The following is a 25708-nucleotide window of genomic DNA, read 5'->3' on the forward strand; positions in this document are numbered from 1 at the left end:
ATTTTAAACTTTGTGCAAGGAAAACGTATGACCTTCTCTTAGTATACTAGAGTGTCCAACAAGGTATTGGAAAACTAGAAACAGGACACTGATTCAGCATAATATTTTCCTAAGTCACTAGTAGATTCAAAATACTGTAAAAAAAAAAAAGGTGAATGAGCCAGACCTAAGTCCCAAAAGGTGAAGAATGCAACAGGGTAGCATGGAATGTGTTTTTAAAGAGGAAATAGTGGAGGACTTGTGGGGGAGGCAGAAAAACTGACAGGGTTAGGAGAGAAAGGTAATTGACAAAAGCTTCAGGACATAGATGATACTAGAGTTTGACTTTCAGAGAAAGATAATGGGTGGAGATTTCAGGCATCAGAAGTGAAATATGCAAAAGGGGCAGAAAGGTGCAAATAGCTAATAAATATTTATTCAATGAAATGATACTAGTGACAGTTAAATCTTTTCTCTCTTTTTTTTTTTTTTTGGCATTGGGTTTAACTTCTGGACTTTAAAGTTGCCTGAACATTGTGAAAGTTCAATGTATTTTGTCACTATTGAATAATTGATAAGCTATTAAATCTGCAGATAAAGTGGATGCTTCCATATTCACCCACCTGCTAATTTGTGATCATTTTCAAACTGAACGTAAGAGGAAAAAGAAAAATAAAAAAGACCAAGAAGCTGTGTTACATCTTGAAGTGCATTAAAATATATAAAAAAAAAATCAGAATACACGCCAAATGACTCATGTGTTTTTCAGTATTCTACAACTTAGTGTCAATAACTGGCAGTATGATAACTTCTCAGTGTCATCCTGGTGGAACATAGGGTTCCCATAAGAATACATTTCTATCTCCTTCAATATCACCATTAAAATAACTTACTTGTTTCTGATTAATTAGGACCCAGTTTCTTCCTTCTTGGCATTGTGTTTTTCCTCCTGTTCAGTCTATCTGGACAGGCTAGATCTGCGTGGGCACGCACCAGTTTGTGAGATTCTGGATCAGAATTCAGTGGCTTTGCAATAGCGACAAACCTAACTTCTGGTAACTGTGAATTTGTGTTCCAAAGTGCCACAGACCACACGGTAAGATGCCACAAAAAGGAGCAGTAACTAGGTCACATTTTTGGCAGTCTTCATGAAGTAGTAGCTCCAATGCTGGCTTGCCAGTGATAAAATAGAACTAAGAAGCATTTTTTCTTTATCTTCCCTTAGCAGAACAAAAAAGTTCAAATTAACTGATGGAGAATGAAGAATAGGGTAAGTTCTTTGCAGAAGAGGAGTTTAATCGACACAAACTACAGTCCAATTATTCACATCCAGTAGGAATAGAATTTGAATAGATGTTCATACCACGCATATCTAAAGAGAGAGAGAGAGAGAGAGAGAGAGAGAGAGAGTGTGTGTGTTGGGGGAGCATTTCTGTTGGGCTGAGGTACAGGTGACAGTCAGGCATCACCTCTTCACAGTCCTGCCATAGTCCATGGCTGGATGCCAAAAAAAATCTCAAGAAGGATTACATTCCCCTACTACTTTTCGTTGCATCATCATTAACTAATTGGGAATACATATGCTATTTTAGAAATGCAAAGTAATACAGTAGACTTTAAACAAGGCAGAGTCCAACTCTTCTCTGGCAGAAGGTACTCCCTTGGGCAGCATAGTGGAAGTTCAGCATTAGTGACATGGCTGTTCAAATTTGTCCTGTGCAAAAACATACCCAACTCTCAAGTTCAGAATCTATTCTTTCCAATGCATTTTTGATTCCCAATGATTAAAGAAAGAATATGCAAAAACGCAAAAGGCTAAGACAAAACTGGAGAGCAAACATTTGGGAGAAAGTATAAAGGAAACTAATTGACATGCTTTGCAAAATGCCAGAATTATTACCTTTCTGGGTGTTTAGAAAAGAAATTATCTTAAAATGTAACACTTCTTTTTCTCTTTATCCTAGTAAATCCATTCGACAGAATTTAGCACTGGGAAGAAGCCCAGAAGGTTTGAAATCCTGCAAGAAAAAAATGTGTATTTTTAGAATTATGGTAACAGCTGCTAAGAAATGTATTTCTATTTTGTAGTTAGTCTGAGCTGCCTAACATAAATGTGGGGTAGAGAAAGATAACATAGATAAGGCAAGTGGAAAGAATTATAGCAAAATGAACACTATCTTTGGTTGTTGTTGAAAGAAAAATTGAGTACTAAAGATGGCATTTTATCAAAATAAAACTATAAATTATATATCTAAGAGCTAAAATTAGGTAGCAGGTCTCTCTGTGTCTCTATCTTTCTCTCTCTCTCTCTTTCTTCTCTTTCCCTTTCCCTATCTTTCATTCTGCCTCCCCCCTTTGGTACTCCCCTTTCATTGCTTATGTATTTTTTAATCTTTCCCTAAGGGAATCTTAGGGAGCAATGATATAGTAGTGCCAGTCTAACTAAGAATCACCTTTTAGTGTCCCCAAATATCTACCACTTGTCAAATATATAATTTGCTGTCAAATTCTTATATTAAAAAGAAACTTAACTTTTTTTAAAGATTTATTTATTTATGCATACAAGAGTTGGGGTACAGTCCAGAGGTGCAGGGGTGAGAAGATCCACCAGAGTCAGAGTGGGGAACAGAACAGGCAGACTGACTGAAGTACACTGCTGAGGGGAGCAGCAGGAGATTCAGGAGAGGTCTGCTGTGCCATGTGGGTAGTTCCCTGGCTGGGGATTGAACTCATGCTACAGAGGCTGTGGACAGCTTCTTAGGTTGCATCTTAACCCCTTGCGCCACCAGGGAGGCCCAACGAACTTAAATATTTTTAGATACAACTGAATAATTTTTTTTAAAAGATTTATTTATTTATTTATACAAGCACGGGGTACAGTCAGAAGCGTGGGAGGGTGAGAGAATTCACCAGAGCCAGAGCAGGGAACAGAACAGGCAGACTGATGAAATACACTGCTGAGGGGAGCAGCGGGCAGAAAGAGAGGGTGCGTGCCATGTGGGACCCTCACCTGGTGGCTGGGGATCGAACTGGTGCTGCAGAGGCTGTGGGCAGCTTTGCAACCCAGCGCTCAACCGCTGTGCCACCGGGGAGGCCCTTTTATTTATTATTATGATTTTTTTTCCTGTTCCCTTGTTTGGTTCCCCTATATTCCTCCTATAAGTGAAACCATGCAATATTTTTCTTTTTCCTTCTGGATTAAAAAATAAAATAATTTAGGGCCTCCCACGGCGCAGCGGTTGAGCGCTGGGTTGCGAAGCTGCCCGCAGCCTCTGCAGCGCCAGCTCAATCCCCGGCTGCTCCCCGGCCACCAGAGGAGGGTCCCACATGGCGTGCAGACCTCTCCTGCCGCCCTCTGCTCCCCTCAGCAGTGTACTTCGGTCCTTTTGCCTGCTCTGCTCCCTGCTCTGGCTCTGGTGAATTCTCTCACCCTCCCGCGCTTCTGACTGTACCCAGTGCTTGTATAAACAAAAAAACAAACAAATAAATAAATAAAAACATGCCTCTATTAAAAAAAATCTTTAAAAAAAATAAAAAATAAAATAATTTAAAATAACGTTTTTCATATATGACCATGAAATATGTCCAGGAACTACTTTAGAAAGAAACATTGTCCTCAATCTGGTGCCTTCAGGAAAGATGATTATGGGGTATCTTTCCACACACTTTAGAGTTGGGACCATGTATTAACCCTCATTTCAGCAGTTTCCATCACTAGGACTAACATAGCAGGAGAGAGTCAGATATCTGTGGCACTAAATTTAATTTAATGGCTTTCACTTAAATATAAATTGAACACTTCCTGAGTCTAATTTCCCCAATCAGTACTGTATACTGTACAGTATATATTGAGCATTTCTCTGTCAGGCACTGTTCTAGCTTCCTTTCATAATTACCTCATTGAATCCTTAAGGCAAATTATGAGGTATATACTATTATGTATTGTGTATACAATAGTATGTATATGCCTTATACACACGAAAAGGCAAATAACTTGTCCAAGTTTACACAAACTGTAAGTGATGGAATTGGCATTTGAATCAATGAGGCCTAAATTGAGGGTAAACAAGTTTAAAACTAATGTTTCAGGTTTGTGTAGCAAATCTGATTTTTACATTAGATAGTAACATACCTGTACAAAAATCTTAAAAAGGTCAAGAACTTTATGCATTAAAACTTCTTTGTTACAGGGCCTCCCCGGTGGCGCAGCGGTTGAGCGCTGGGTTGCGAAGCTGCCCACAGCCTCTGCTGTGCCAGTTCGATCCCTGGCCACGGGCAAGGGTCCCACATGGCGCGCAGACCTCTTCTGCCGCCCGCTGCTCCCCTCAGCAGTGTACTTTGGTCCTACTGCCTGCTCTGCTCCCGGCTCTGGCTCTGGTGAATTCTCTCACCCTCCCGCACTTCTGACTGTACCCAGTGCATGTATAAACAAAAACAAACAAACAAATAAATAAATAAAAAAAAAACATGCCTCTATTTAAAAAAAAAAAAAAAAACTCCTTTGTTACATACTGTTCTGAAAGCCATAATTTTCACAAGGAAAATATAAGCAATGGGATAATATAGTATTGTCTAGAATATTGAAAAACAATAATTAATACATCTGTACGCAAAATGTCTATTTTCAGAAGTACACTTTACAAGTGAAATAAAGAGGAGAGGATGGGGGGGAATCCATCAAGATGCAAATCTTGAGAATGGAAAAGTGGTTTCGAAGATCAGAGATCTGAAAAGAGCCTCAGTTCTTTTCATCCCTTGCTCTGAGACCACGGCAAAATAACTTTGCTTCTCTTTCTATATCAAGACTGTTTCTCCATCCCTTATATCTGAGCTGTGCTTTAACTTGATTTGGCCATATATTGTGATGGAACTGATGTAGCAATTCTAAGCCTACATTTCAAGGGGCTTCCTCTGATTCCACTCTTGCCCTTCCAGTCTCACAACTGCCATATGAGGAATCTCTGGTTAATCTGTGAACTGTTGAGAGAGTTGTAGCCCAGTAAGTTGTAGCCCAGTAAGCCCATCATCACACCCAACAACCAGTCAACTTCCAAAGCAGAGCTACCTAACTGACTTCTCAGTGGACTTGTTCATGTGAGCAAACTTGGTCAAGATCAACCGTATCAGGACCTTCCCGGTGGTGCAGCGGTTGAGTGCTGGGCTGCGAAGCTGCCCACAGCCTCTGTAGCACCGGTTCGATACCCAGCCGCCTGCGAGGGTCCCACATGGCACGCAGACCTTTCCTGCTGCACCCGCTGCTCCCCTCAGCAGTGTACTTCGTTGGACTGTCTGTTGTGCTCCCCGCTCTGGCTCTGGTGAATTCTCTTACCCTCCTGCACTTCTGACTGTACCCAGTGCTTGTGTAAGTAAAAACATAAATCTTAAAAAAAAAAAAAAAAAGATCAACTATGTCAGAGCTGGGTCAACACTACAACCCATCTGACCCATAGATTTGTGAGAAATAACACAGTGTTACTGTTTTAAGCATCTATGTTTTGGAGTAGTTTGTTATGCTGCACTAAATAACTGATAAAACATACTTTATAATAATTTAAATATCATCAGTGCTATTTCATGCAAAAGCATGCTTGCTATTTTTCTGGACTCTCATGACTTAATCTCATTCACTTTAAACAGTTAAGACTTTCCTTAAAAGCATCAAAATAAAAAGAAAATTTGCTTACATGACAAATTTCATTTTTGCACTCTATGGCAGTGGCATTGCCCATAATGATTTGTCATGCAATTTTATATTCAAAGCTCAAAATTAATTACAAACATGAAACAAATCATGGTGTTAAGACATACATTAAAAACAAATTACAATCTCAAAATGGATAATTTACAGCTTGGAAAATTAATTGATTAAACTCAAAGTGCATAAAAATAATTGGAAAAACTGAGGAGTGAACAAGCCAATGACAATGTTAACCAACTAAATAAAAAAGAAGGTGTAAGGAACAAAGCCACAATCAAAATAATCAATAGTTATAATTAAACCAAAATACACTGGGTGGAGATAGGTTGAAGTCTCAAATTTCCTATATTAAAGGAATGGACAGATGACACAAGAATTCAAACCTTGTCCTTTCAATAAAGTCAAAATAGAGACTGTAATGTTGACACTAAAGTCAATCATCAAACTTAAAAATATACAAGATATACAGTAGATATTATACATTTAAGCAGTATTACAAGTATATAAATAACTTAATGTGTGTTATATTTGTTATGGATTACTGTCTATTCTATTCCTTTCAATGTAGTATGATTTGTAGAAATGCATATTTATAGAACTTGTTTATGATATTTTCTATGCTCCAGAAATAATAAAAGAAATTAAATCTGACAATATAGCATTTTTACACCCAACAGAATTTTGTTCTGAGCCTTATTTATTGGCAATTATTTTTAAACTGGAGAAGATTTGTAGTTTCATATTTGGAACAAATGTTACAAGGCATTTAGACATCTATGATAGTCATAGAATATGTTTCAAACAATTGTCTATGCTTTGAAGTTTTCAGTTGATGAAATCTCTACTTTATTGATGCAAATGAAATGAGTTACAATGAGTCATGCAGAGAAATTCAATACAAATAGAATATTTTAAGTACCAATTTTGTTTAAATTCAATATTGCAAAATTGAACTAGACAAGGTTTTTATTCACAGCACTATGTATTCATGTTCATAGCACTAAGAGTTTCTCTGTTTAATTCTCATATTGCCGAAGAATTAAATACTTCATTTGTTAGTCAGTGTTTGGCAGCTTTCCAGAATTGTGCCAGTAATTTTTCCATGAGTTGTGGGTTGTCTCAAAAGCAGGTCCTAAGGTCAGATCTTACATTCAGGTAGTTTATTTGGGACTAATTTTGGAAGCAAAAGTGAAGGGATAAGGCAAGTGAGCAAGGAAGGGTAAATAAAAACCATAAATATATACCAATTAGTTTTTTTTTTTGCCTTTGTTGGCAGCAAGGACTCATTCCTGCTGGGGGGCATTCTTAGAAATCTTGTAAAACATGGAAGCAAAAAATTACAAAGAAAGCAATCAAATCTAATAGAATCCTAGATCCTCACTCCTTGTGGAAAAACTTAATGAACGCCAAGTAAAAATGTAATTTGAGGGCCTCCCCGGTGGCGCAGCGGTTGAGCGCTGGGTTGCGAAGCTGCCCGTAGCCTCTGCGGTGCCGGTTCAATCCCCAGCTGCTCCCCGGCCACCGGAGGAGGGTCCCACATGGCGCGCAGACCTCTCCTGCCGCCCGCTGCTCCCCTCAGCAGTGTACTTCGGTCCTTCTGCCTGCTCTGCTCCCCGCTCTGGCTCTGGTGAATTCTCTCACCCTCCCACGCTTCTGACTGTACCCAGTGCTTGTATAAATAAATAAATAAATCTTTAAAAAAAAAATGTAATTTGAAATAAGAATTGTATAAGAAAATAAAGGAATGATTGGCTTAGATTTCAGAAATAAAAACCCTACACATTTCTATGAGGTACTTGTGCATTTTTTTCATTCAATTTTGTACAAATATTTTCTTAAGGCTGATTATACGAGGACATTTATCAGTCTTTGGTGGCCAATGTAAATTTATTCTTGCGTGGTAAATCTATAAACACTTCTCTACTTTCTAGTGAGGTGTGTACTAATGTGAGTCCTGATTTTATTTATTATGCGGTTCAGATAGTGTTAGCCTTTCTAACTGTGGGTTCTCATGAAGAACTCTCTTAGGAAAGGAACTCAGGGAAGAAAGGACCATCTTTTCAACAACTTGTACAATTGGCCATGCTTATGCAAAATTAAAGGCTAAACCTTCCAACTGTAACTTTATCATACAAAAATTAACTAAAACATATTATAAACTTAAAAAGAAAACTTTAAACAATAACAACTATAAGAGAAAAATAAAGGGAAAAATCATTGTGATTTTAGAATAGGCAGAGATTTTTTTTCAACATGATACAAACAGAATGAGCCATAAAAATTAAATTAATATATAGGATCCTATCACAATTAAGAACTTCTACTCTTTTTTTAAAAGATTTATTTATTTATGCATACAAGAACTGGGGTACAGGCCAGAGGTGTGGAGGGTGAACAGACTCACCAGAGACAGAGTGGGGAACAGAACAGGCAGATTGACTAAAGTACACTGCTGAGGGACCAGCGGGTGAGTCAGGAGAGGTCTGCTGCAACCTGGGTCAGCAACCTGGCCGGCTGGTGGATCAAACTTGTGCTGCAGTGGCTGCAGATAGCTTCATAGGTAGTGTCTTAACCCCTTGTGCCACCAGGGAGGCCCAAGAACTTCTACTCTTCTGGAGAAAATTCTAGGACAATAAAAAGTCAAACTAGAAACTGAAAGAATACTTTGCAAAGTATATACATATGTGATAAAGGACAGATTACATAGAACTCTCAAAACTCAAAAATAAATAAACCCATTTTAAAAAAGGCAAAAGACTTAAAACAGTCACTTTATTAAAGAAAATGAAAGGATGGCAAATAATAACATGAAAATATATTCATCATAATTAATCAAAAGGAAAATGCACATAAGACAACAATGAGCTACCACCACATATGATTTAGAATGACTATAATTTCAAAAACTGACCATACCAAGTCTTGGAGATGACACAGAGGACTTAGAATTTTCATGTATTGCTGATGGGAATGTAAAATGGTAAAACTACTTTGAAAATGTCAGTTTCTTTAAAAGTTAAGCTATAACCACCATTTGATCCAGTGATTCAGCTTCAGATATTTACCCAAAAGAATAGAAAGTATTTATCCAGAGACAAATTTGTGTGTGTTCACAGCAGTTTTATTTGTAAGAACCTGAAAACCACTCAACTATCCACTGACAGATGAGTGAATTAACAAAGTATGGTGTGCCCATACAATGTAGCACTCGCAATAATAAAAAGGAATGAACAACTGAAAAACACAATGACAAGTATAAATCTCACAATGATTTTGCTGACTGAAAGAATCCAGAGAATCGAAAATTGTTTACTCTGTGGTTTTATTTAGAAAAGAAAAACTATGGGCCGCCCTGGTGCTGCAGGGGTTAAAGTCAGTGCTATGAAGTTACCAGCAGCCGCTGCAGCATGAGTTCGATCTCCAGCCACGGAGCTAACCCATATGACACAGCAGACCTTTCCTGTCTCACCTCCCTGCTCCCTGCAGCAGTGTATTTCAGTAGATCTGCCTGTTCTGCTCCTCACTCTGTCTCTGGTGAATCCTCTCTGGCTTACACCCAGCTCTTTATTTATGCATAAATAAATAAAAATACATCTTTTTTAAAAAGGAAAAGAAAAACTAGTTTGTAGTGATAAAGATTTTATCAAAAGCTTTCTGGTGATATGGAGTGAGAAGAATTGGGAAGGGAGAATTTGAAAGGGAGGCTAGAAATTATTGAGGGTGATATGTTTCTTTTCTTGATTGCAGTTGATTGCTTCACAGGTATAAACATTTGCCAAAACTTTTCAAATTGCACATTTTAAATATGGGCACTTTGTTTTGTGTCATTCATACTTCAATAAAGCTGATTTTTAAAAAGAACCCTGCTCTGGTCGAGGTTATATCATCAATATATATGAAAATTGGTGGCCTTACTAGTCTTAAGAGTATTAATGACCAGCCTGAGAAAATTTGCTTGAGACCAAGTCTACAGGGCAGAGAAAATGCATGTCAGAAGAGGATATTGAATGATGTCAGTAAAACAAACACCAAGAAAATACTAGTACACTAGTGTTTATAGAATTGATAATATAGTTGATAGAATATAAGGCCATGTTTTTCTTATTTGAGTTTATAGCTTAAAGAAACTAGTTAAGATACTAACATTAGTAAAGCTGTGGGGGTGACCCTTGTCCTGCCATTTACAATTATCCTTTGTGTCATCTTTGCTTTTTTCCTGATGTCAAAATGATAAATATTTGTCATTTCAAGTGAATATTTTTTTTTAATACAAAGGTATACATTGGCAATATGAAAATGTCTACATTTGCAGAAAATGACTACTTTGTTTTGGAATTTGAAATAGGATTTGGTGAGGGCCTCCCCAGTGGCGCAGTGGTTGAGTGCTGGGTTGCGAAGCTGCCGGCAGCCTCTGCTGCGCCAGTTCCATCCCCGGCCACCTGTGAGGGTCCCACATGGCGCAGCAGACCTCTCCTGCCACCCGCTGCTCCCCTCAGCAGTGTCAGTCTGCCCGCTCTGCTCCCTGCTGTGTCTCTGGTGAATTCTCTCACCCTCTCGCGCTTCTGACTGTACCTGGTGAGGTGCTTGTATAAATAAATAAATCTTAAAAAAAAAAAAAAAGAAATAGGATTTGGTGAATAAATGTGTAAATGTTTGGGGAATTTGATCCCTGAGATGATTCTAAACATCACATGTGATAGCAGAGCTGTTAGATTGGGTGTGTCAGATCCTCCTTTCCAAAACCAATGAGGTAAACCTATTTCAATGATTTACTGAAACACTGTGGTCAGTGGTTGCCTTTTGAGAGTGTTCATTTAACACAGGACAGTAAAACTTTAAAAGCAATCCATGCTTCTTCCTGACATATAGCTTCAATACCCATTCCTCTTTCAGCTAAAGCTCTTTCTTCAATTTAATCCTCCTTCAGAATCTTTTAGAAAGAGTGCTATACCATATTTTGCTGTTAAATCATGAAAAATGATAGAATTTCCACCTTTTTTTCAAGAGTCATTGTCAAATTAAACCCTCCAATAGGTAATATACTGCTTGAATCAGTAATTTCAACTATTTGTATGCATTTCAGGTTTGCCAATTACCCTTCCAAGCTGTAAATTGCCTATTTTGAGAGGATAATTTGATTTTTAATGTTTGTCTTAACAGCCTGATTTGTTTTGTCTTTTGATTTGTTTCACACTTTAGTAATTAATTTTGAGCTGACAATGTCTCTCCTAAAAGGAAGGTGGGGACTGAAAATCTTTTAGAACTGTAGCAATTTAATATTAATATAAATTTCTGTCTAGTGCCATAGACCTTAAGCAAAAAATCAGGCTCTCTCTTCTTTTCTCTGGAAAGTCATCACTTCTTTTCCAAAAAATATGCTAGCTTGAGTTTCAAATACACACTGGATAGCCCCCAAGTTTAAACATACTTGAATAAGCAAAATTGGCTATAAAAAGTATATTCAAAACAGAAATGATATTTTTCAACTCATGAGTCTGAAAATAAAGGTGAAAATATGCACTGGGTATTTGGCCTCCAATGTCCTCTGATATTCATTCTCTACATTTAGTTTAATGGCAAAATCTGTATGGAGAAAACAAATCTCTCATTCCCAAACACATCTTGTAAAATTTTTCCTTATAATTACTTGGGAAATACAAGCACTTCTCATTTAGATCGATGACCATTAATTTCCACAAGGACATCTTGAGTTGTCTCTGTGGGATCCAACCAGTGTTTTCCTCTGACACATTTTTGAAAATGAGCATAGCAATGGAAAAAAAAAAAAAGAGGAAAAGCACCAAAACAAGTGTAGCAGTTGAAAGGGTGAAATGAGGGGCACTGAGAATAGAAGTTGGAATAAAATTGTACTGAAAACTTTTTCCATTACTTGTAAAACATGTGAGGGAGATATTCCTCAATCACTTAATAATTTTCTAATGAACCCAAGTTGCCAAACTTCAAAAAAGTTGGATTTCTAGAACAGAGCATTTTACACATTGAACTGCTAGGCATAAGAGAATCTGAATGGGTTTTTTGAAATTTTAACATCAATGTCTTACATAATACAGATATGAAAATCATACAAAGTATCATATTTGCAATATAGAAAATATACATAAATTACAAAAAGAAAAAGATGTCTGAATGTATTAAATGTTCCAAAGGGGGAACGTTTCTTACATTGCAAATATTATTTAGAATTATTAGAGAATGTAGATAGAATAGCAATAAAATGTTTATTATCATTCTAGAACACGAATGTTCTCCTGGAAGTGAATTTGGATATGCAATGTTTTACTTTACCTTACCAAAATGTGCAAATACCAGAGAAAAAGTTTTGGAGTTACAGCTTAGAAGTTGAGAGTAAAGTTGAGATCTGTTGGAAGCTAACATTTTTCAACCAAACTTTTAAATTTTGTGATTTTGTATAAAACTGTACATGTATTGTAGAGAAAATTCATGTATCTTTCTCTAGGTTTTCCCAGTGATAATATCTTGTAAAACTATATTATAATTCAAAAACTAAAATATGTATATACAGTCAAGATACCAAAACTTCCTGTTGCTCTTATAACCTGCACTCACTTCCCTCCCACCCACACACTAATCATAGATCTGTAGTGACCACTAATTTATTCTATATTTCTGTATCTTATCATTTTAACAATATTATAAAAATGGACACGTGGAGTAAGTAACCTTTTGGGATGGGTCATTTTTACTCATCATTAACTCTCTGGAGATTTAACTACTCAACTGTCAATGGTGTGTTTCTTTCCATACTGAGCAGTACACTATGGTATGGGTGTACCACTATTTATGATAACATTCATCCATTGCAGACTTCCAGGTTCTTTTCATTTTTTTTTTTTTTGCTATCATAATAAGGCTGTTCTGAGCATAGTGTCTATATTTTTATGTTATCTAAATCTACATTTCTCCAGAATAAATGTCCAGGAATGCAGTTGCTGAATTTTATGGCAATTGCATATTTAACTTATTAAAAAAAAAACTGTTAACTATATTTATATCAGATAAAACAGAATTCCAGCGAAAAAGGGTAACAAGACAAAGGGAAGCACATGATTAAGGGATCAGTACATCAGAAAGAAGTAATAATCGGACCTCCCTGGTGGCACAAGGGGTTAAGACACATCCTATGAAGCTGTCTGCAGCCACTGCAGCATGAGTTCTATCCCCAGCCAGGGAACTATCCACATGGCACAGCAGACTTCTCCTGACTTGCCCGCTGCTCTTTTCAGCAGTGTATTTCAGCCAAATCCGTCTGTTCTGTTCCCCCACTCTGTTTCTGGTGAATCCTCTCACCCCCCCACACCTCTGGCCTGTACCCCAGTTCTTGTATGCATAATGAAAAATAAATCTTTTAAAAAAGAAGTAATAATCATCAATATATAAGCAGCAATAAAGGAGAAGCAAAATACATAAGACAACTATTAGCAAATCTGAAAATAGACATTGGCCGCAACATTAAACCCCAATTTCAACACCTCAGTTTTATCAATAGACCAACTGGACAATCAACAAGGACCCACATGAGTTTAAAAATATTTTGGTTACTGTATCCCCCCAAAACTTCACATTCTTCTCAAGTGCACATGGAACATTCTCCAGGATAGGCCATGTTGTATCATAAAACGTATGTTAATAAATTCATGAAGCTTAATTCATGAAATCTTAGCATGCATCTCTTCGATCCAATGATATCAAACACATTTTATTTGCACTGATGTAGCATGAAATAGGTAGCTCATGGCAGTCTTTTGTGATGATAAAACTATTTCATAACTAGGGAGAAAGAGGAAAATTCCTGACCTGGTTTATAGGGTTAACTTTTAATTAGAATTCTATCTATATATATGTCTTGGAAGATCTGGTTTCCCACTAGTGTGTAAATTTCTTTTGCTGTCAATGTCAATGCAAAAATTTCTGCTTGTGCTATGCTATATCATTTCTTCTACGTCCTTATTGTAAATCCACATTCCTTGTTACAGCAGTGGGATATGCAGCCTTCCAAAAGCTGGCTGTCCTCCATTTTCCCTTTCTGTACATTCCTACCTCTCCTTCATAAGATACACACACTATTTGTTTCTCAATGTGATGCTTCCACCTCCTCTGCTTTCAAACAAATAGTTTCTGGAAGATAATTGCCATGGATTGAATGTTTACATCCCCCATAATTCATATGTTGAAAGATAATCTTCAGTGTGTTATTAATTGAAAGCAAGACCTGTGGGGGGGCGGTGATTAGGTCATGAATAGGATTAATACCCTTATAAAAGTGGCCCCAGAAAAAAAACCCTACCCCATTCTTTGATGTGGATTACAGTGTTAAGTAAATAGGGATGTCACCCAACACAGAATTTTCAGGCATCATCATCTTGAGCTTCCCAGTCCCTGCAACTGGAAGAAATAAATGTTTGTTGCTGATAAGGCACTTGGTCTGTGGCGTGGTGCTAAAGCACTCAGACTAAAGCAAATTATGGCAGCATATTTGAACTTGCTACTTTCTAAATGCCTTTTTTTTTCTGCATTTAGTAATTTATTAAATTCTAACATTTTAAGGGAAAACATGATATGTCATGATTCAACCCATTCCCTAAGCATAGCACTCACTGATTATTCGAAGCACATGGAGAAATGTATATATGTCCTTGTATATATATTGCTCTCACAATAGTTAGATGTAACAAAAGCATAAGACTTCAATTTAACTATGTGTCTTTAGCCTATCCTTCCTATATATCAGAAGGAAAACTCATCTTTTGTGTTCTGACAGGTTTCACTTTCTTATTTTGTTAGGAAAAGAGATTTTAACTCAACAGAAAAGTATACCAACCACTGACATTTTACTGAATTAATCATTTCTCTAGAACAAATGAATTGTATATACAAATCTCAAATTTTCATCCTTATTTTTTATAAGTGAGCCAGTCACCACTAACTTTTACCTAAACAGGAGCATCAGGATGCTCATTTCCGGTTGAAAATTTGGATTTCTGAACTTATTCCTCCCTTAACACCCACCCTCCAACAGAGAACATGCCTGACATCAGACCCTGACTCCTGAGTCTTTCCCCACCTCATTCACCTGACAGCCTTCTCGACAACAGACATCTTATCAGACGTGACTGATTGCTGTAATCTGTACTCTGGGCAGCCATTAAGCAAATTACCTGAATCATTGCAAGGATTAGTCTCATTAACACATGATTAGCATCAAATTAAAATAATGAGTGTTTAACTTCTGATGTCTTCCAGTTGTTTGAACAGCTTGATCAGCCACACCAGGCTGGCAGGGAGGTGGGGGTGTCAAAGAGGCACAGAAAAAAAGGGAGGCTGCACTATGCAAGACATAGTACAAATAGTCAGCAGAATGAAGTGAGCTCAGACTCAAATTGTTTGGTTGGAGGGATTTTTTTGAACAGCAGAGATGCTGGGTCCAAACTACCAAGCAGGTTTTATTGGATTTCTCTCTCTCTCTCTCTCTCTCTCTCTCTCTCTCTCTCTCTCTCTCTCTCTCTCTCTCTCTCTCTCTCTCTCTCCTCTCATCAGCACTGTCAGCCATTCATCTGGAGTAAGGCTCTACATGCTAACACTGCACCAACTTATCACTTGCTTATCCAAGAAAACACAAAATAAAGTTTTTCTTCTTTCTCTTCCAATAAAATATGTAGAGAAAAGACTATCTGAACACAGATATTCCTCATTTCCTACATTTTTCCTTGTAATAGCTAACCAAATGTCAACACAAAAAAGGCTTTCTGCAACATCTCTGGATACTACAAAGAACATCACTCAGGTAGAAAATTATAAATTTCTGCCAGATCTTTCACTCAAGTGGAAGATTGATGGAGGCCAAGAGATCCAACTCCATTTCCTACCTACAGAAGATTGGCATTTGTGGGAACTAGACAGACAGGTTATGGTAGCCCTTCAACTTTCAGACTGATGAGAACTTATCTGTCAGATAGATGGTCAAAATAACTGGAAATTCTGGATGGTCATTGGGCTTTCTGCATGAGAGGTGAATGAAATAAGCAAGAACCTGTCATGATAAGTTCTTCTACCATCCCCATGAAAAAAGATTAATAGAGCTGAACAATATGAAAGGAACTAAAGGAAACCAATAACCACCAAACATGCTTCTTTGACATAAAAGCTATTTGGTGCTGAAAGCAATTATGAAGCAGCAAATACAGGAAAAGTTCTCTCTACTTTCCTCTTTTGTGACCCTAGAAAAGAATTATCCTTTAATGGGGAGACTCTAGACTCTTAACCCAGAGACAACTTAACCCAAAGGAATCCACAATCAAATCTTAGTTCATCATTCTCTTCCCCTATATTTATCTTCCCAGAACTTATTATACCTAGAAACATGAAACCAATCTCCTTTGTCCTATCATTTCTCTACAAATGTATTGTTCTTTGTTGAAGATTCTATATAAACCAGAGTTCTAGGGCACCTCTTTAAGTTACTCGTTTCCGGGTATTCCCATGTATTACATGCATGATACCTATTCATACACTTGATTTTCTCTTGTTCATCTGTCTTTTGTTATGTGATCTCCAGGTGAGACCCTAAAATAAACAACCCAAGGATGGCAAAAGATATGAAGATCAAACTCACTGCTGCTAAAGTAAATGTCTATAGCTAGGTATACATTTCTCAATTATTTGGCCCCATACCCAATGAATCAAAGGAGACAAAAGAAAGAATGATTTCAGATCAGACTTTTTCTTTGCAAAATTAAATGCTAAGAAAAGAATGCTTACAGAGTTTTGAAGTGGAAAGATTGAAATTCAAGGCTCATATGCACATGGAAGTTGTTTTTAGATATGCTAGACTCTGAGGTAACATCATGCAAAGTTCCTTGTAAAAAATTATTTAGTATATACTTAACTATGAAATAAATATAGATAATTCAGAAATAGAGCTGTGCTTTAAAATTTTCAAGTATAGTACTTCAAAGATAACATGTACTGTTTAGCTAATAATTAGTAATGAACTAGATGTGAAATGTGAGATTGTATCAGCAAAACATAATGAGGTATAAAGAGAAATAAAAAAGCATGCTAAATATATCATCTGAGCTGGTATGAGTGATAATACTATTTTACTCTTTTAATTGATAATGAGAGAAAGATTGATTCAAGTAAGGTTAAAACACTCAGGAAATTGTACTTCCTTTGTATACTTTCCAAATCTCTAAGAGAAAGGGATATTAAATGCATTTTATACAATAGATAACAGATGGGAAGGAACCAGATAAACAAAATAAAAAATCTATGACAAGGTAAAATAAGAGTAATGACATTGTCATAATTAAAGTAAAAAAGAATATACTACAGTAAAAGCAAAGCACTCAAATTGAAAGGATTTTGAAGACTACTTGATGGTTAAAGGACCAAAAAGTAAACAGCACAGAAGTTCTAGCAAAATTTTTAAATGGCAAAAATATATCACATAAATAGAAGCAAACAGGTGTAGCAATAAAAATATAAAAGGATTCAAGATAAAACTTGGCAAAATGGTACAGAAATAAAGGCCAAATAGTAAGACAGCAAAAATATTATGGGAATATTTAGCACAAATCAACTGAGACATAAGTTTTTAATATTAAAATCTGAGTCTTAGATGAATCAAATCAGCATAATATATTCAAAGGGACATTTATATCTAATCATTGTCACAGATTGCAATTTAATCAAGTTACAAATTAATTTTAAAAAGTTTAAACAAAAATATCGAACCATTTCAAGATGTTTAAAAGGCAGATTCTTAAATGGAAGAGACACACAATATGGTAAATAAACACAATTCAAAAAATAATTTCTACTTTAATGACATATGGCCAAAGCTCTATACATAGTAGGACTACTAGTCATAAATGACTATAGTATTGTTTATGAAGAATAGTAATAAATGGAAAATTAACGTCAAAAGTTACATAAATAAGACAGTTCTCAGTAACACCGAAATTAGAAATAAACACTCAATATGGCCAAAAAAAAAATTAACAGTGATAAAATAGTAAGAAAAAATAGAATTTATAATAAGGCCCCAGAGCTATTTCCTCTAAAAATCAAGAGCAGACTAGCACAAGATTGTGTGCTGTGTGTGTGTGTGTGTGTGTGTGTGTGAGACAGAGAGAGAGAGAGAGAGAGAGAGAGAGAGAGAGAGAGAGAAAGAAATCCATAAAACCTGGAATAATATTTTAAAGTTACCTTAAGTATGATGCAGATTTAAAAATTAAAAAGGAAATTTTTATAACTAAGCAAATGAATATAAACTTCTTGATAAAATAAATTATTTAGTAGGAAAATATAAACAAAATTCAGTAGAACATAAAATAATTAATAAGTAGAGAAAACTGAAAAGTTTGTTTAAAAGTTCACTGAAAATAATCAAACTTACTAACAATTCGAGAAAAATATCATAAAATGTCAAAGTTGCTTGCTGTTTTATTTATTTATTTTTTAAGATTTATTTATTTATTCATATAAGAACTGGGGTACAGGTACAGGCCAGAGGTGTGGGGGGGTGAGAGAATTCACCAGAGACAGAGTGGAGAACAGAACAGGCAGAGTGAGCAAAATACACTGCTGAGGGAAGCAGTGGGCTAGTCAGGAGAGGTCTGCTGCGTCATGTGGGTTTCTCCCTGGCCAGGGATCAAACTTGTGCTGCAGTGGTTGTGGATAGCTTCGTAGATTGTGTCTTAACCCCTTGCGCCACCAGGGAGGCCCTGCTTAATTGCTAATGTAATTAAACAGGCTGGCAGGGGTATAAATTTGTATATATATTTTTATAGACTTTTTGAAATATTTATAAAAACAAATCAAAATTAATTTATAAATTTGACCTTTAGAAGTCACCTTCAAATGTGTTATTTTCCATTATTTATAGTGTCAAAATGTAAACAAGAAGTCATTTTTAATATTATGGTATGTTAGTACAATATAGTAGTATATAGATATTAAAATGATATTATAGCTGAATGACATGGATACATAATTAAAAATATTTTATCCTATTTAAATTTATTATGTGTGAAAATAATTTGTTCTATACTTAATTTACCTACTGTGTTTCATGGACTACTGTATGCAATAAAGACATGCCAATTAGCAATTCAAAAGGTGATTCCTGCTTTCATGAGGCACCCAACTGATTTAATTCAAAAGGAAAATACTGAATATAATAGATAGATAGAAGGATGGATAGAGAGATAGATGTATACCATACATAAATACATACATAGACAATTAGATGTAGAGAGGAACATCTTTGAGGAATTATCTAAAAAATTATTTCCCAATAATTTTTAATGTCCAGCAATGATGCATGCATAGAAGCAAAGGTATCCTTGATTTTTTTAGAGTAAGCACAAAACAGAGAAAAAAATAGTCATTGCTAAACCTTAGCTTTCAAAACACATTTGTAAGAAGCATTAAAGGCCAAATTTTTAATAGCAAGCACTTCTTAGGAATCAATGGCTTTCCTTTAAAGTCCCCTCAGTTCTCATTTAATATCAATAACCAGATCTAGAAAACCTAGAGCCTTTAAGATTTGTTATTTTTTGGTTATTTATTATAAGTTAAAGAGAAGGGAGAATGCAGAATGAGTTGCATGATTAAGAAAATGTTTCCCATTTCAAGCAAGGGTCTGGAAAAAGAAGAGAGGAAATTCAGAGCATTTAGCTGCTAGTGTGGGGTCTTATTCATATTATCCTCTTGGGGTCAAAGTACCTGTGAGGACATGTGTGCATGGGTATACACATACACATGAACAACCATGCATAAGAATAAGAGACACCTGCAAATAAATCTGGAAGCCCAAAGCATAGGGAGCAGGGGCCCTACAACCCAGTTTGGAGAATACATTGAAGAGGGTCCACTGTGGACTGAAAATAACAGTGTGGCAAATTTGCACAAGTTGAAGGCAGCCTCTGGCTTCAGAAACATTAAAGCGTATGAAAATGTAACATTGGTACAGAAAGTGTTCGAGAGTTTATTGCCAGTAGGTATGCCATGAGCCTGTTTCAGCACAGAGTGATGGGATCCAGTGACAGCGGCTGTGGGGATCTGGGCTCAGTTGTATTTTTAACTGATATAAAAGGGCAAGAAAAAGTATAAAAAGCCTAAGAACCATATCAGAAGAGAGGAGTCATGCAGAGGAGTCAGCAAAAAATCATACAATTCTTAGACATTCCAAAACAAAATACAAGAACTATGGGTAAGCACGCAGAATGATTCCATTCCTAATAGCAACTAGCAAAATGTTACATATACAGACAGTTTATGTGCTCAAACAAAAAACAAGAAAACTATCCATGAGCAGGCAGTAAGATCTGACAGTTTCAATTTTGAATTAACTGAATTTTCAAGTACTGAATTCATTTAGTAACTTCTTGAAAGAAAAGAAAAAGATAAACTTGAAATTACTGAATGATGTTTGATTGACAAGATAACCTTAGTTTTCTAAGACCATTACCCTCACCCCAATGAGCAGAAATAGGGGCTCAGGAGTAAATCAAATCCATTTATACCAAACCGTAGGTAAAATATTTTTAGGTAGCAGAGTCTGTCTTTCTATTAATTTCCATTGGCATAATCAATCACAAAAATTTAATGTAAGACCAAATTTGGATTTAAAAATAACTGAAAAGTAACAAATAATGAACACTCTGCCCCACCCCCCAAAAAATACAGTTGTGCTTTAGTTCTTAAAGACATTTAAGTTCAATGAATATTTATCAATGACTTCTATGTGCCAGGGATTATACTGAATACAAACTATACAAAGATTATTTGTCTTTGAGCTAGAGAATCATATAGATTGTGTAAAGTATTACGTCTTGGGATTGTTTTTGCTCGGTTGTGGGTAGTCAGAAACTTTCTTTTATCTAGTGATATCAATTCAAATTTTTAACAGATGAGTGTCAGATAAAGAAATAATGAGAAAGAATTCTAGTGTAAAGGAATTGCTAACAAATGTGTAGGTAAAATTGCCCATTATATTTAATTTTATTGAACTAGTACTTATTTGCCTTCTATGTGCCAGACCCTGTATTAGGCAGTGAGAATCTAATGATGAATAGAATACAAATGTTCCCTATCCTAATGGGTTTACTATCCAGCTAACTTAGGACATCCTTCTTTGTTGAGGAATTTTAGTTTCTCAACTCCTCTGATATTTAACAGTCATCTCTTTCAGATAAATTTAGCATTTGTTTGATAACATTGAAGAGAGGATATGATTAACCATCATCACATAAAATTGGAAACATGATGTAATTAGAATCATCATAGTAATTTTTAAAAATTGCTCTAGTGAAATACTCAGCCCTGAGGAAAGAAAAGAAATTGTGACTCAGTACAATTTTTTAATCACATTTTTCAAATGTATCTTCAAAAAAATGATGAGCATCAATATCAATTATTTAGTATTTTTATAATTAATTACTATAAATAATTAATTCTCTACAAGAACTGAAGCAATTTCTATATTAGATCATCTAAATTATTGATTGCATCTTATTATTACTACAGAAATCAGCAAATTCTATAATAACCAATTTGGCAAAAACAATGTGGTTATGAATAGTAGGCAATGATTGGTAATAAAAATTAGAGCAGTAACTGTTTTTGAGATAAATAGGGAAGTTGACAAGGTTCACAGACATTTTACTAATGCATATTTACAAATCATGTATTGATAGGTATGAATCAGTTTGGAACTTGCCACTTATTTATCTTTAATCTAGTAAATGTTTGTGAGTTTTATAATTTCAAAATAAAACGGATGGAGCAAATTAATGAGCTCTTATTTATAATAACTATACCTAACACTTTCTTAGGGTTTTTTTATATTATTATTATGCAACTCTGGTCTCTAGAATCAGATTTGGAGTTTGTAAGGCAATCAGTCAGAGGTGAAAGAAACAATAGCATGTGAATAGCAATATGCATGCTGATATGGACACCTCAGGTAAAGTAACTATATCACATTCAAAAGAGATTACTATTAGAAATTAAATTGATTTCAGATTTATACTGAGTTAGTGAAAACAACCAAACAGCTTGAAAAGTCACAAATTGTTGAGAAAGATGAAAAGTTGTCCCTGGTCTCAAACTAAATGAAAGGCAGAATTAAGGAAAATAGATACTGCAAGTCACCAAAAGAGTATTTCCTAATAGAAAGAGGTAGAGACTTGCAGCTCCGAGGGCACATATAGCAAACGACTATAGTAAGCAGGGAGAAGTGTTCTTCTGTGTGGTGCTGCTGTGATAAATATTCATGGAAAGGAAGATACTAAAACTAGAGCAGTAAGCTCTCTTGTCACCACTTGAGTTTTGATATGTCTTCATTGTCTGAAATGTATATGCTGCAAATTCAGGAAACAGTGTCTGAAAAAGAAATGTGACTTGTCATCTGCCCACCCTCTGTCTTACCCAGAACAGCATATATTATCACGTCATTTGCCTTATCAGTTCTTCATCTTCTCTTCATTATCTCTTTTGAATACAAATGTCATATATTATGTGTCTATATTAAATTTCAATCTGAAAAAAAAATTCAGTGTTTACTAGGCTAGCAGGTAAATGAGACTTCTGTGCTTTAGTTAGAGAAGAGATGTGATGTCATTACATAAATTGCAATCTGAAGTTACTTATGGACAAGTTCTTTTTTATTACCATTGTTGCTCCTGATTTACTGATTCTGTAAAAGCATACTAACATATTTATCACCCAGAGGAAACTGCCCTTGCTGATTAGAAAACTGCAGAAATATTGTATAAAAAACATTTCCCCCAAATATTTGAAATTACACTTAAAATTTGGTTTTGCTCTGAAGAATTCTATAGAATATTGAGATGAAACCAGTATGAGTCAACATAAAACTTACTCAAAAGGGCTCAAGAACCTAAAGCTAATTGTAATTCTAAGACATGGTATAACTATGAAAATATCATTATAAGAACAGGACAATCTCAACTATAACATAGATGCATTTCTTTACTGTGCAAGGTCATCCAATATGACCTAATATCTTCTAATCAATGTATTTATTGTGCACAATGGTGAAGCAGATGCTTCTTCAACCGATAATAACTTAGTAGAGGAAAGACATCTGAAAATGCTGTTATGAACAACCCATTCTATAGAGGCAAGCTCATTTACGGAATTTAAAAGGGAGTTTAAAATAATTAGTTCAAGATATGCATTTAATTAAATTAAAAAAATTGAGGACCACAGAAAGTATCTAGTCCAAAGACATATGTCACATAAACTGAAATTAATCAGGAAACTCTAGAATTAATAAAAACCCTTGGTGATTTAGCACATTATTTATTATTTCATTTTGTATGAATACCTAGTTAATGAATATAGGTTCTGAATATTTCAACCTATATTTGGGTTTGGGCTCCTTTATCAGCTTAAAACCATTTTCTTTTTCTTTTTTTTTAAGATTTATTTATTTATTTATTTATATAAGCACTGGGTACAGTCAGAAGCGTGGGAGGGTGAGAGAATTCACCAGAGCCAGAGCAGGGAACAGAACAGGCAGACTGACGAAATACAGCGGGCACGGCAGGAGAGGTCTGTCGTGCCAAGTGGGACCCTCTTCTGTGGCCGGGGATCGAACCGGCGCTGCAGAGGCTGCGGGCAGCTTCACAGCCCAGTTCTCAACTGCTGTGCCACCAGGGGAGGCCCAAAATCATTTTCTTAAACATTAAAAATATGGTTTAATCAACAATAAGGTGGGAAAGTGCAAATAGTAACAAGCCAAAAGGCAAGTTAAGATTTTAATTCCAGAAGCAAGGTTCAGTCCAGATCAATAGGATACTTGCACTTAATTGAAACAATGAAAATTTAAACACACTTTCTGTGTTTTGTTCTACTTAGTCTAGAATTTTCCAAATTCTAGATTAATTCTGATTAAGAAGGTATGTGGAGAGATATCTTGAGAATTCAATGCAGAAAAGCATAATTCTCTTTCTCCACTGATTCAGGTTTTAATGTTAGACCAAATAAAAGTCCAATTATAAGTAAAAGAAGGATCTAGTAAATAACTACATTACAGATTTTTTTTGCATTAATTCCCCTATCGTTATAGAGGAAAGCCAATAGTGATAACGAGATATCTCTTTCTTCACTTTATATCCCAATCTTATTTGCAAGCCCTGCTAAGTTGTGGTAATGATTCCAGAAAGTATATGAAAACTAAATTATTCCACAAAAGAATGAACCCCATTACATGCTTTGCATTCTTCCTTCCTTCCCTAAAAGACAGAAAACTGCTTCATTTCTATCTCTTGGTGTTTCCCCTTTTTCTACCATCCTTCCCATCTGTTTTCTAAATTCAAAGTATTTCAGAACTTGACTAAAAATTGTTAATCTTCAGAGATGTATTTCTATCCTCAGAAAGTAAAATGCTTTTTTCTGAACCAAATGCTCATTCGTGAATATTTTACATTAAACACCACATTGGACAAACTCAAGCTCTATCCTCATGCCGCAAATACTGAGGCTAGGTGCTAGCATCTGCAAGAAACTTGCTGAGTGGTAGTCTACCAGGAGAATTAAGAAAAGGGAAAAACTTAAAATTAATTTTAAGAGAAAGAAAGAGGATTTGAAAACTTAGTTTCTGATATTTGATGTTTTTATATAATTTGTGAAAGAATGAGTCCTGATGTTAAGTTATAATAGTCTAAGTGCTAAGTGCTAATATCATTCAGGCTGTTCAAATACTCAGTTTGCATTTTTAAAATGCACTCAGAATAAATTGAGTACTTATTAGTGATATTATCTAAATTCCTTTGAGTAACTCACACATATTCCTACAAATCTGTGCAACTCAGTATCCCTTATTAATCAGGATTCTATTTTTTTTAAAAATAGTGTGTGTTTAGTTAGGTGATGTTCTTAGCATAATTACTCAAAATAGACAAAAAGTGGAAACAACCCAAGTAAGTATGTATTTATGTTTGATTTTATTGTTAAATATATAAATGAAAATCTATTGTACACGGCTTTCTAAAGTTTATTATATTTTTAACTTACCAGTGCATCTTAAAGATAAATTTAATCAATACACATAATTTACACTTACACCATTATTTTTAGGTCTGCATAGTACTCATTGTATGAACATGCCACAAGTTGTATAACCATGAACATTTCACTTGTTTCCAGTTTCCATATTTAACTCATTGTTGTAACGACTATCCCTGTACCTACCCCTTTCTGCATGCATCCAATATATCAGCAGACTAAGTTTCTAAAATAGAATTCTTAGACTGAAGGATGTGTATATTTAAGGACTTTTTAAATTTAAAGTCGGCCACATCCATTCCAATAGTCTCACTAACAGTATATGAGAATCTGACTTCCCACACCCTGCTTATTTCCTTTTTTTCTCAAATGTATGTTCTTTCTCATGTGATAGATTTCAAATAGCATGCCATTAATGGTTTATCTTGTATTCATTTAGATACAAGTAACATGGAGTATCTTTTTATTTTTTTATTTTTAAAAAGGTTTTTTTATTTATTATGTGTACAACAACTGGGGTATGTGCCAGAGGTGTGGGGGGCTCAGAGGATTCACCAGAGACAGAGTGGGGAGAAGAACAGGAGGATCTACTGAAATACACTGCTGAGGGGAGCAGCAGGTGACACAGGAGAAGTCTGCCTTACTATGTGGGTTAGCTCTCTGGCTAGGGATCGAAATCATGCCCTAGTGGCTATTGCTAGCTTGATAGCACTGGGACTTTAACCCCTGAGCCACCAGGGAGGAGTATCTTTTTATATGTTGATGAGGTGTTTTTACTTCCTTTTCTATGAGCTATCTGATCAAGTCCTTTCCTACATTTTTCCTAACAAAAAATAGAATCTAAAAGAAGCAGGAAATTCACTAGAAATCTAATTGATATCTGTTTAGTGGATATCCCAGCTTGGTACTATATGTCCAAGAGCTGAATGATGTTTTAGAAATTCCAGAAAC

This window comes from Talpa europaea (genome assembly GCF_964194135.1).
Source record: "Talpa europaea genome assembly, chromosome: 5".
Classification (NCBI taxonomy): domain Eukaryota; kingdom Metazoa; phylum Chordata; class Mammalia; order Eulipotyphla; family Talpidae; genus Talpa; species Talpa europaea.